General features: G+C 39.1%; 1 long non-coding RNA gene across 1 annotated transcript; it reads left to right on the top strand.

Annotated features, from left to right (window-relative positions):
* Positions 1–5027: 5027 nt before the first annotated feature.
* Positions 5028–9733, top strand: LOC135970909 (uncharacterized). Its single transcript, XR_010586803.2, has 2 exons — positions 5028–8128; positions 9587–9733. It is a non-coding gene; the product is annotated as an uncharacterized lncRNA (long non-coding RNA).
* Positions 9734–13054: the final 3321 nt, after the last annotated feature.

Here is a 13054-nt window from a genome sequence, read left to right as displayed (position 1 = left end):
CTTAATTGACATACAGACTTAATGGAAAACAATTATTTTGGCATGGTGGTGCAACTGGTGAGGGAGATCATGTCAAAGTCAGCTAAACTTTTTGTTAAGTATTACTAGAAATATTAACACAATTTTATGAATTTGAGAGAAGGTCCTTTGTTGAAGTTTCATTATTTGGCTGTCAAGCATCTGAATATTTTATATTGAAGGCATTTTCCATATCCTAAAGCAGGGAGTTATTCCCTCTCTCTGATCTCTGGCAGCTAGTGGCATATGAAATAGGATCAGCCAATTTGATCCTTTTGTTCAGCACCTGGAATCCTGATAAAATGATGGAAGGGCAGAGGAGCAGTTAGAAATATTCACTGAAGCTGAAGGGCAGATTCTGGCAGTGGTAGTAATTATGCATATGTAGCTGGGTCCATATCTGTAGAACGAGTTGAACTTGAAGACTTGGGCTGTCTTCTCTACCCAGTCTCTCAAAAGATCATGCACTTTTAGCAAGCTCTGACCTCTTCCTTTACGGTTGATTCTATGATCTAGCCTATATCCTTCTTATAAGTCCTATTTCTTTTTATGTTAACTAGAGCCAACTTCTGTTGTTTGCGTACAAGAACTCCTAAGGTACTGGTAGACTAATGAACATTTCCTCTCCTGGCATCACCAAACCTTTGGAGGGCATATTAGGTTATCACAATAGAGAAGGTTGAAATACATGATATTCGTTACATTATCTGAGAAGACACAACTATTATATTGTATGTAGCACTCACAAGCAGAACACTTAGCACCTAAACTGTCACTGTAGAGGTATTTTTATCACACAGAACAACATAAACATGTCACTTCAAACTGACTGTAATTTGGGGAGAGATTTTTAGTAACTAGAGTATAATTTCCAGACTCTGGGAATTAAGAACTTGTGTATTATTTGTCCCAGCTGCAAATCTTGTGAGACAGATTGAAGATGGTATTTGCTGGTGTATAATGTGGTTCAGAGATGAGCCTTGCTGGAAGGAAAGCAGCATGTGAGGAAGAACGTGTTGAGTATTTCACTGAGGCAGAATGCAGGGCAAGAGCAGCCGGAATGACAATGAATACCAGCCAATGGCAGAGCAGTCCGAGGGATCCCACAGACCCAGTGACAGGGCACACAGATCCTCAGGTGCTGCCTGTTGCCAGTGGAATCATCATCTATAGGTGCTGCAATCTGTCTTGCATTTTAAAATGTGAACACTGGGAATTCATCCCTCTTTAATAAAAAGCGTGGGACTTATAGATAAACAACTATTCTGAACTTCCCTCAAAGGGGTCATTTATTGAACTGACAGGGGTGAGAGAAGCCAGTCCAACAAGTATAAGCAAGGTTGTTCTTGTGTCAAAGGCATATTAGAGGAACTTTTACAGAATGCTTTCAAATTTCTGGGATTTGCTTAGAATGCGATTTTTTAGAGAGGCCCCAATGTGCCATTTCGTTTCTGTGTTTAATATTCTTTATTTGCCAAGGGAGTTTATTGGAGGGAATCCAAAAAAACATATAGAATGAGCAAGGATATTTTTATTCCTAGCATTATTTTTGTCAACACTGACTACAAAAGCATTTATTTCCTATCTATTTGGATATGACCCTGGGCTGGTCCCTCTGCAGCAAATCATAGAGCCTGGCCTAATACTTCACATACCTATAACCTTTACCCTATGTATCTGCCCTGGATCATCACTGAGCATTGCTTAATTAAAATGATAAATCAGAAATGTAAATAACTCCTCCCTGATGAATCATACGCATTAATGCTAACTTAATCTTAGACATCAACTTCCAGCAAGATTTCCCAAGTTAAATTCCTTTCATCAAAATTCTTTTTTAAAAACCTCTCGAACCCCGTCTCTACTAAAAAAGTACAAAAAAAACTAGCCGGGCGAGGTGGCGGGCGCCTGTAGTCCCAGCTACTCGGGAGGCTGAGGTTGGAGAATGGCGTAAACCCAGGAGGCGGAGCTTGTAGTGAGCCGAGTTCGCGCCACTGCACCCCAGCCTGGGTGACAGAGCAAAGACTCCGTCTCAAAAAAAAAAAAAAAAAAAAAAAAAAAAAAAAACCTCTCGTCATTGATAAACTTGGATAAAATAAATCCTTTAAATACCATTAGTATTGGCTTAAACATTATATTTTCATGAATTATTTTTAAATAATGAGGTCTATTTACTAATTTTTGCTTTCAGTCACAACTTGAACTAATCTCGAGAAAATTCCTCTTAACTTGAGAAGAATGAACTCATCCAGAATATTTTAAAATGTCTTCAGAACCACCATCCTGGTTCCAACACACAGCTTCATAAGGCTTCAGAATTAGTAGCCCTTTTGTTGTGGAAAACTCCTAAGTGACCCAGAGCTGCCAAAATGAGGCTTCTGCCTCACGGTTGGGTGCGCATACAGTCCCCAGGGTCAGTGGTGTGTTTTTCATATGCTTCCAATCTGACTTTCTACTTTTTTTTCTTTCCATGGGTAGAAGGAGAAAAAAATATTATGTATGTATATAATAGGTTTGAAGGAAGGAGCTAAAGAACCAATATATAATAGACACCTATTATTTCAGGGCTTTATGTAAAATGTCTCATTTCATCATCAGAAAAAGCAATGATACATTATTTTAAAGAAGAATCTAAAGTAAGAGAATATAGTGTCCTTTTTCTATGTTCCCATGGCATCCTGTGTCTACCCCTATTGGAGGTATTATCACACTATATTGAAAAATCTACTTATTTGTCTACATCATCCATGCAGTTTAAGTGTCTTGAGTATACTGTATTCAGTCAGCTTGCTGGGACCTCCGTAACAAAGTACCACAGACTGGGTGGCTTCAACAATGGAAATTTACTGTTTCACAAGTCTAGAGGATGGAAGTCTAAAATCAAGGTGTCAGCAGGTTTGCCGTCTTCTGTGGCCTCTCTATCTGGCTTGCGGATGGCCCCCTTCTTGCAATGCATAATATCTGCCCATATGACATCATTTTACTTTATTTACCTCTTTATTTTATTTTATTTTATTTTTATTTTTATTTGAGACAGAGTCTTGCGCTAGCCAGGCCTGGAGTGCAGCAGCATGATCTCAACTCACTGCAACCTCCACTTCCTAGGTTCAAGCAATTCTCGTGCCTCAGCCTCCCAAGTAGTTGGGATTACAGGCACTTGCCACTGTGCCTGGTTAATTTTTATATTTTTAGTAGAGACAGGGTTTCACCATATTTGCCAGGCTTGTCTCGAACCCCTGACCTCAAGTGATCCATCCATTTCAGCCACCCAAAGTGCTGGGATTACAGGCGTGAGCCACAATTATCCTCTTTAAAGACCCTATCTCCAAATGAAGTCACATTCTCAGTTACTGAGGGTTAGAATTTCAACTTAATAAATTTTGGGGTGCAGGGAACACAAGCAAGCTTATAGCATTGCCCATATTGAATCATTTTTATATCTTCACCATCAAGCATAGGAAAGGATGTATATGGACACTCAGTGAAAGAAGGGTGATGCCAAAAGTAGTGCTTATTTTTCTATCATATGACCTTTTTATTCAAGTCATTTTCTAATCTCTTTCTCAATCTGCTGCAGCTTCTTTTCCATACCCCTTATAACTCTCTGCACTTCTCATAGGATGTCTCAGGAAAAATGGCCAGTGCCGTCAATTCCTTTCCTCTCTGTACTCATGGCCGTCTCCCCTTCTTGAATCTCGACTGCTTGTACCTAATTTGACTAATAGAATAGTTAAAAATGACATTATGAAACTTCTGAGTCCGACCTTTAGGCAGAGTGGCTGCTTCTGCTTTCTGGCTCTTGAAGTCTTGAACTACTTTCTAAGAAGTTCAGGCTCCTCTGCTGAAATGAGACTCCACATAGAGGAGCTGGAAACGGAGGTGCTGGAAACATCAGTGAAGAAGACATCTCGTGCAGATAATGTCTACCTTGAGAAAATAATGCTGATAGGAACTCTGACCAGAATTACTATCTCTCCCTTGAACCCTCTCCCTTGACATCACAACTACTTCTAGGCCCATTTGACTTCACTGAAGCCCCTGCTTCAATTTTACCACCTTGAGGATGGATAGATTATCATAATGATAGAGAATTATTTCGCACTAGCCCAGTGTATACAGTAGGCAGTGAGGGTAGTCTTGTCTTCTGTCCTTTCCCAAAATGCTAGCTGGCTCAGTCATAAGAGAACTCCAAGTCTCTAAACAAGTTAATAAAATTAATGCATTTTTAGGACAACTTTTGCACTTTTAACAAAAAACCAATTTCATATAATTTGAAAACTATTCACTGGAGCAACCATCCACAGAATGGTTCTCAACTATTCCTGAACCTGAAATGTCTGTTCCGAAGCAATTGGTACTGTCAATATTTCTTGTACGATTTTAATGAGAAAAAAAATTAAAAGCAGATTCTCCATATGGCCAGTCATTAATCACTGCAATGATAGCTGGGAAGTAAATTAACTGATACTGTAACCTCTTCCCCTTCAGAAGCTAAGGAATCATAAAGGTACCACAGGAAAATTGGTTACATCAGAACACATTTCTGAGGAAGTGATGATAATTAAAAATGTTAAAAATCAAAGTTGTAAACATTTATTTTAAAAGTAAGACACCCTGAGAACTTCAAGTGTAGAGACAGTGCTGCAATTCTCATCTCTTCATGTCACTTCCTGTGTGCTGCTCAGGCCAGGCCACCACCTGCTCCAGGGCACCCCTCTGCATCCATTGAGGACTTAGGATCCTTATTGTGTCCTGATCTTTCCTCAAATGTTGGAGTAATCCCAAAGGACCTGCAGGACCATGTAGACTGTATGTCCTGCATCACATCTTCCAAGCATCTCCATGACTGCAGCATTCGATACCTCAGCTACACTCTGGACTTTTCTGTTTCCTAGGGTTGTTTCATCTCGAAGGAAAAATTGCATTAGGATTCTCAGTCCCTCAATTCCTTCACTTTACTTCAGTGTTCGTCTCGCATCCTAACAGATACAATTTTTGTTTCTATCCAGGGCAGATAACATGGTGTCACACTCTCAACTCCCTAAGCCTTTGGCCCTTCTGCCAACTTGTTTTGCTAAACGTCACACAGCTTAAATTGAAACAAACTCTTGGTTTCCTAATTCCCTGCTTGGTCTGATGGGAGCTGCTGGACAACTGTTGAATCATGCAACCGTACAGATGAGTTTGATTTCATATTTATAAGCCAAAATGTCAAATGAATTTTCAAAGCAACTCAATAAGTAAAACATATTTATTATAGAACTCACAAAAGCAGACAAACAAACAAAAACAGTGTAGAGAAAAAAGGCACCCATAATACCATTACACAGAAACTGGTGATCAGCTTTTTGGTGCTTTTCCTCCCAATCTTATTTTTATGCATATAACAGGAATAATGTGCATGTTATCTTATAAAATACCCCTTAATATTATAAAATTCACTTAGGTAATGTCGCAGAATTGATTTCCAGCATCTGATTTTTCATGGTTCCATGTTATTCCTCTTTTTAGACACTCTATTATTTATCTTCAACTTTCCCTTACTGGTGGTTATTTAGATTATTACTGACCAGCAACTCTAACTTTTTATTTAGAATGCGTTTTGAAAGATAGAATTTGGGAGCTAAAGAAAATAACAGTTTAAGGTTCTTGATGCACTTTGACAAATCAATTTTGAAAATAGTGAGAACAATAGATTCCAATGACAGTGGAAACAAGAACAACTGTTTTTTTCCTGTACTTGGCATGCTGACTAGCTTATATCACCAAATGTGAGACCATACATGATCAGTGACCAAAGTAGCACTGATAGCACTTAAAATTCTTTAAGTGAGTAAAATTCGGATATATGTGTGTTTTATCTCTGTGATTACTAGTAAGATTAAGCTTTTCACTTTATAAGTTTCTTAGCATCAATTGTTTTTGTGAATTACTTGTTCACAGTTTTAAAGTAATCATTTGAACTATTCTTAGCCATCTCATTTCCAATTCCACAACTTCCAAGTTGGCTTCCTGCATTTTAGATGGTATTTAGTTTGTCTGGCAAAAATATTTCCTCTTCTTTATCCCCATACATTGTCTTCTGTACTGTGCTGGTTTATTTATGGGCAACTCAGATTTTTTTTCCCGTTTTTTGCCTGTTACTTTATATCACATGAGCTAGAACCATGGGGATTATGTTTACTTAAATTCCACTAGCTGGATTTCAGGTAAGATTTCAATACATCTTTTATGCAATATGGGGTAGGCCAAAAAGAAGCAGAAACCATCATTCCTCATAAGCAGCAGGGTCACACATATGGGTTTTGGCAGAAGGCAAATGCGAGGTTTTTCCACCTTCTGGGTGTTTTCCTGCCAGCCTTCCAATTTGGTGCTACGGGCAGCTGAGATTATCCTGGCATTTTTCTACAATACCCATATAATTAAACTCTTGAATGCTAGCAGTTTCCCTGTAAGGAGTCCAGCTTAACTCCCAAATTCTATGTGTGATCTTTCAGGCTAAACCACAGCAAGGGTGGAGAGGCCTCCCTGGGGGCAGTCGCCCTCCCCACACCAGACTTGTTGCACTGCCAGTCCATTGTAGTTTTCTGGAGGGAACTGCAGTCAAGGAATCAGGCACCCCAGGACTAGCCATGCTCTTTCATGGAGGCATTTTTATTAGGCCCAAGGGGTCTTCATCACTTTCCAGGAACCTCCTCCCAGACCTCAGTAGAGGACTTGCCTAAGGCACTTCTCTCCATTTTGACTCCATACCTGCCAACTCCTATTACTTCCCCTATGACTCCCCAATAGGTTTTCCTTGCCTGCTGCCCAGATAAAGCCAATTTATCAAGACAGGGGAATTGTAATAGAGAAAATGTTCGATTCACACAGAGCCCACTGAATGAGAGACCAGGGTTTTATTATTCAAATAAGTCTCCCTGAAAATTTGGAGACTGGGGTTTTTAAAGGATAATTTGGTGGGTAGGGGACAAGGAGTAGGGAGTGCTGATTGGTTGAGTCAGAGATGAAATCATAGGAGGTCCAAGTGTGTTCTTCTTGCTGTCTTCTGTTCCTGGGTTGGATCACAGAACTGGTTGAGCCAGATTGCCAATCTGGGTGGCACCAGCTGGTGTATCAGAATGCAGGGTCTGAAAAATATTTCAAGCATCAATCTTAGGTTTTACAATAGTGATGTTATTCCCAGGAGCAATTGGGGAGGTTCAGAACCTTGTGGTCTGTGGCTTTATGACTCCTAAGCCATAATTTGTAATCTTATGGCTAATTTGTTTATATTACAAAGGCAGCCTGGACCCCAGACAAGAAAGGAATTTGTTTCAGAAAAGAGCTGTTATTATCTTTGTTTCAAAGTTAAACTATAAATTCTTCTGAAAGTTAGTTGGCCTATGCCCAGTAATGAACAAGGACAGCTTGGGAGGTTAGAAGCAAGATGGGGTCAGTTAGGTCAGATCTTTTTCACTGTCATAATTTTTGGAGTTCCTCCATTTGGAGTTCCTCCATTTGGCTCACAAATCCATAAAGAGGCAGAAGCGTTCGTTTGGGGCTCCTCAGCAGTGATATCATGCTCACCATCTGAGCTGCATTCACCTAGTTCTTGCCCAGTTGCATTTCAAGGGGAAAAATGGAACACTGAGGAGCCAGAGTCTGCTTATGCTCAACGCTGTGATCTTTGTTTCCCTGGGCTCTAATATGCTGAGTTAAATCTCTTCCATATCGAATATCTAGAGATGTTTCTTTTGTTCTGATAGAATCTTTACTGAATCTGTTTCTTTTAATGGCAAAAACCGCAATTACTTTTGCACCAACCTAATAATATTTCTTCTTTTTCATCCACTTTACAGGGAAAAATGTTGCATTTCCTCCTCAAGGTTAATAATTCATTCTCTCAGTCATTAATTCATTTAAACATGTTTATTACATATCTGGTACTATGTAATAATCACTGGCACTGTGTTAGTTCCTAAGAATACAAGATGAAGAAGATCTGGTCTATGCCTTCAAGGATTTCTTGTCTTATTCAGGAGAGATAAACAGACATATCATTATAATTCACCAGTTAACACAGGGAGCTATTGGGAAGCAGAGGAAGGTTACCCAATCCAGTCAATGGGTAAGTATTTACAGAGAAGTTGATATTGTGACATAGAAAAAAATCATAGCATGAAAATATCTTAAATAATGCTGAATAGAGATGGAAGCTTGTCAGAGGATATGAAGCTGAGGAGAAGAAGGAGAAAAGAGGGGAAAAGTAATACAGCCAGAGGAGAGGAGAGATCTTCGGCCGAGAAAAAGAAATGACAATGATTATGTGTGCAAAAAAAGTGGGCAGTTCTGTGTTGTTTGACTATAAAATATGAAATAGAGGAAGGAGAGATGACCATGGAAATGAGGTGGTGGCCAGAAAATGTAATGACTTAGATATGGTAAAGAAGAGTTTGGGCTTAATCATGAAGGTAATTAGAAGTTACTGGAGGATTTTATCAGAGAAGTTGTCAACTAAAAAAAATAAATTTCTTGAGCAATTTTAATTAAGATCATCATCATTAAGATTTTCTGTAACGGTGCTGAGAAAACCAAGAATTCTTACAGGCTTCCTGGCAACTTCCCATGAAGAAGCAGGGGGTATAGGCATGGGAGACAAGACATAAGTAGGAATAGCAGGAAAGGGCTTTGGCTTCAGACTCTTTGGTTATCAAATAATCTAACAAATTAAAATATTAATGCTCTACCATTTTCACCTCTAAAACTTGCATAGATAAAAATGTTAATCCTTATGAGGGCATGATGAAGTAGACATGCAGTAATTATTGCAAGCTTCTGTGGAAATCAATTTAATGATATGCTCTGAGAGCTTCAAAATGCTCATACCTTTTGACCCTTTAATTCCACTTTTGTGGATTATGAATGCAGACAATGATTATCACTACCAAGTGGAAAATAAAGCAGCAATAACTTACATGGCTGTGAAGAACAAATAAGATAATGCTTGAAAAGTGCCGGTACTACTGCCAGTACACAGATGAGTTCAGGGAGTGCAAGGAATCATTCTTCTTTTGCATCTTGATTTTTAAAGTGCTTATTTATTAAATAAATAGTGAGCAAACCACAGTATGTATTGACTGCCCACTGTGTGCCACTTCATGCCAATTGCTGAGAATGTAATAGTAAATATGGTAGGCTTTGTTCTTACCCTTATGATATTTAGAGTCTTATGGCAGAAAAAGGCTCCAAGTAAATAAATTGTACAAAATATTACGTATGTGTGTGCATATACACATACAGATGATTAAGGAAATTAACATGGTGTTATGAGAGAAAAACAGGAGAGCTTAAATTTAGAGTGGAAGGTGCAGAGCAGCACTTGCTGAAAGTAGGGACCTTGTTACTGACTAAACTGTGTTCTCCCAAATTCATATGTTGAAGCCTTAACCCCCAGTGTCACTGTATTTGGAGATAAGGAGGTAATCAAGGTTAAATGAGGGCAGAAAGGTGGGTGGTACCCTAATCCAATCGGACCATTCGTTTTATAAAAAGAGGAAGAGACATCAGAACCCTCTGTCTCCTGCAGGATGCACAAGGTGAAAAGGCCAGCTGAGGACACAGCGAGAACGAGTGGTCTAGAAGCTGAACAGAGAGGCCTCACCAGAAACCAAACCTACTGTCACCTTGATCTTTCACTTGACTGTGAGGAAATAAACTTTTGTTGTTGAAGCCACACAGTCTCTGGTATTTTTTATGGAAGTCCCAGAAAACTAATGCAGACCTGAAGGATGGGAGAAGATGGCTATTTGCAGAAGGGCATTTCCAGGGAGAGAAAAAAACAGACACAGCCCTGGATGCTGAAAGGATCTTGGTGTGTTTGGACAGCTGAAAGAAAAGCGGTATACCTAGAATCTTATGTATCCATTATGAATATTTCTGAAACATCTTTGGGAAATAAGGTCATGATGTCATCATTAGCTACAGCAATAAATCGATTTTGGTTCTGAGGATCTGAGTTTTGGTTCAAAGGAATACAATGAAATGGAGATAGAGAGAAGAGGCCAATGTTCTACAGGCCAGAGGAGTGTGAGGCACTGGTAACCACTGAGTGAATTCAACCTTTGCATATTACAGATGTCAAAACCAAAACTCAGAAGCACTAGATGTATTAACAGGGATTAATGAGAAAAACAACATATTAGCTAATGCCAGACATGTTTAAGAACCTAAGTCTGTTATATCCCTTACAAGTGCCTTAAGCAAGCCCATTAAACTAAACCAAATTCCCTGTCTCAAACTGATGTCTCATAATTGAGCACCAAACCTGGATTTCTAGAAAAATGATCTGCATAGAGTCTGAATAATTCTAAGGAAAGCAGAAACTGCAAACTAAAAGAACTAGCTATAAATTATCTTGAATGTATTTGCCTCTATATCCTTAGCAGTATTGACCAAGCCCTGTTTGAAGGTTCTAGGACTGCAGGTTTATGAGTCTGTTACATATATTGTTTATTTACATTGTGCTATAACATCCCAGGAAACCCTCACTTTTGTAATTGTAGTAATGATGGGTAATGTAAATTTTTTGAGTATTTAGGTAAATGTTTAACAACCAGCTCTCTAGGGGCAGAGGATTGCCTTGAATCTATAGACGGAAAGTTTGCATCACTTCAGAATTCATATGCTGAAATCCTAATTCTTCATGTGATGATATTAGGAGGTGGGGCCTTTGGGAGGTTATTAAGTCATGAGGGCAGAGCTGTCATTAATGGGATTCATGCCCTTATGAAAGAAAGAGAGCTCCCTTGTGCCTTTTGCCATGTGAAGGTACAAAGAGAAGATATCCATGAGTAAGGAATCAGGCTATCACCAGACCCCAAATCTTCTGGCCACTTGATTTTGGACTTCCTAGCCTCCGGAATCTAACAAATAAAATTCTGGTTTTTGTAAGCTATGTAGTCTATGGTAGTTTGTTACAGCACCCTGAACAGTCTAATACTGTTCAGTCTCTAGCATCAGGGTTCCTCTCTGCCTTCAGAGTGGTGGTTGTTAAACATTTAACAGCAAACCACTTCATTTTTGACTGCTTTATTTTCTGGGCTGTAGCATTTGAATATCTCTATGGGGTTAATATGCTCATTATGGTTGATTTGGTTGATTTCAATGTGATACCACTGAAGCAGAGCTGGGAACAGATGCTCGGTAGTAGCATACCACTACATAGCACTTTCACTGTAACCATTAGTTCTCACAAGCCTGGATGACCCAGCCCCAGTTACGCTATTGTCAATAAAAGTGTGACTCTAGTGCTTGCATGTCTACAAACTCTGGTATATTTTTTCTCTTCGCCACCGGGGATTAAAACTAGTGCAACTAACACAACTTGCCAGATGTATGTAAAAACCAGGACAAATGGTACTTTTTTGATGTTCCATCTCTTCAACTTTATAGCAAAATGTAAGTTTCTCTCTGCCTGGTTGATAGGTAAATGCTGGATCCGTTTGGAAAGACATTAGCTTCCTTTGCGAATTTCTGTGTCTTTCAAAAGTAGATTAGAAAGTGTGCTAAAGGTGGGCGCGATGACTCATACCTGTAACCCCAGTACTTTGGGAGGCCTAGGCAAGAGGATCACTTGAGGTCAGGAGTTTGAGACCAGCCTGACCAACACGGTGAAACCTCCTGTCTACTAAAAATACAAAAATTAGCCGGGTGCGGTGGCACATGCCTGTAGTCCCAACTACTCAGGAGGCTGAGGCAGGAGAATTGCTTGAACCTAGAAGGTGGAGGTTGCAGTGAGCTGAGATCACGGTACTGCACTCCACCCTAGGCATCAGAGTGAGACTCTATCAAAAAAAAAAAAAAAAAGGATTGAAAAATTCCTATATTCAATCACATTTTTAGAAAGATATGAGGTCTAGGACATTAATATGTAGAGCAGATATAGGTAAAACTGATACTTGCTCACCCAAAACTTACTCCCAACCTTTTTCCTCCATGCAGAGTCGAAATTTTATTCTGGTTTTAGGTTCAACTACTATAGATTGAATGTTTGTTAAATGTTATGCAGATGTTAAATCCTAATGCAGAATGTGATAGTATTTGGAGGTGGGACTTTTGTCAGGTGCTTAGGTCGTGAGGGTGGAGCACTCATAAACGGGATTAGTGTCCTCATAAAAGAGCCTCCAGATAGTTTGCCTCCTTTTCTGCCATATGAGGACACAGAGAAAAGATGACCATTTTTGAACCAGGAAGCAGGTTCTTTCCGGACACCAAATCTGCTGGTGCCTTGATCTTGGACTTTCCAATTCCAGAACTGTGAGAAATAAATTTCTGTTATTTGCTACCACCCAGTTTATGACATTTTGTTGTAGCAGCCTAAATGGATTAAGAGCATCCTCTGGCCCACATGCCTTGGTAAATTCTTATGGATCTAAACTAATTATCAGGTCTTATTACCTTGCCAATGACTGATTTTGGTTTGGGCTTATTACCCACTTATGACCAATGAGATATGAGGGATGCCTGAGAGATTCTGAAAAATCCTTCTTAGTTTTAAACACAACAAAAAGATAGTCACTTTTTCTGTCTCCCTTCACTGGCATAGGAATATTTTATGCCAGTAGCTATAGCCATCTTACAACCAAGAAGCCAACTGATGAGGTGATTACAATGAGATGAGATGGAAAAAGCTAGGTTGTTGATAATGACTTTGAGCTACTAAATTAATAATCCTGGAATTTCTCTTCCATGGAGCTTCATGTTCTATGTACCAATAACTTCCCTTATTTGAGTAAGTCTTCTGTTACTTGGGTTCTTATAGAGAGTCTTATGCTATTTTTCATCCCCAAGTTTTTTACTCTCTTTCCTCTAGATTATTTGTTATACCTGTCTTATTTAAATTTTTCTAATGGAGTACACTGGCTGGAATTTGACCTGAAGATTTACAAAATTTTGAGTAATCGCTGGGAAAAAAATGAAAGTCACTAACATTTTCTGCCTCTCAAAAGCCTCTCAACAATCTTTTGTGATGAATTATCTTTAATTTTAAAAAGAT

The sequence above is a fragment of the Macaca fascicularis genome, chromosome 5 (assembly GCF_037993035.2).
Source record: "Macaca fascicularis isolate 582-1 chromosome 5, T2T-MFA8v1.1".
Classification (NCBI taxonomy): Eukaryota; Metazoa; Chordata; class Mammalia; order Primates; family Cercopithecidae; genus Macaca; species Macaca fascicularis.
Note: the sequence above shows the minus strand (reverse complement) of the source record. Positions and strands in the feature narration are given on the sequence as shown.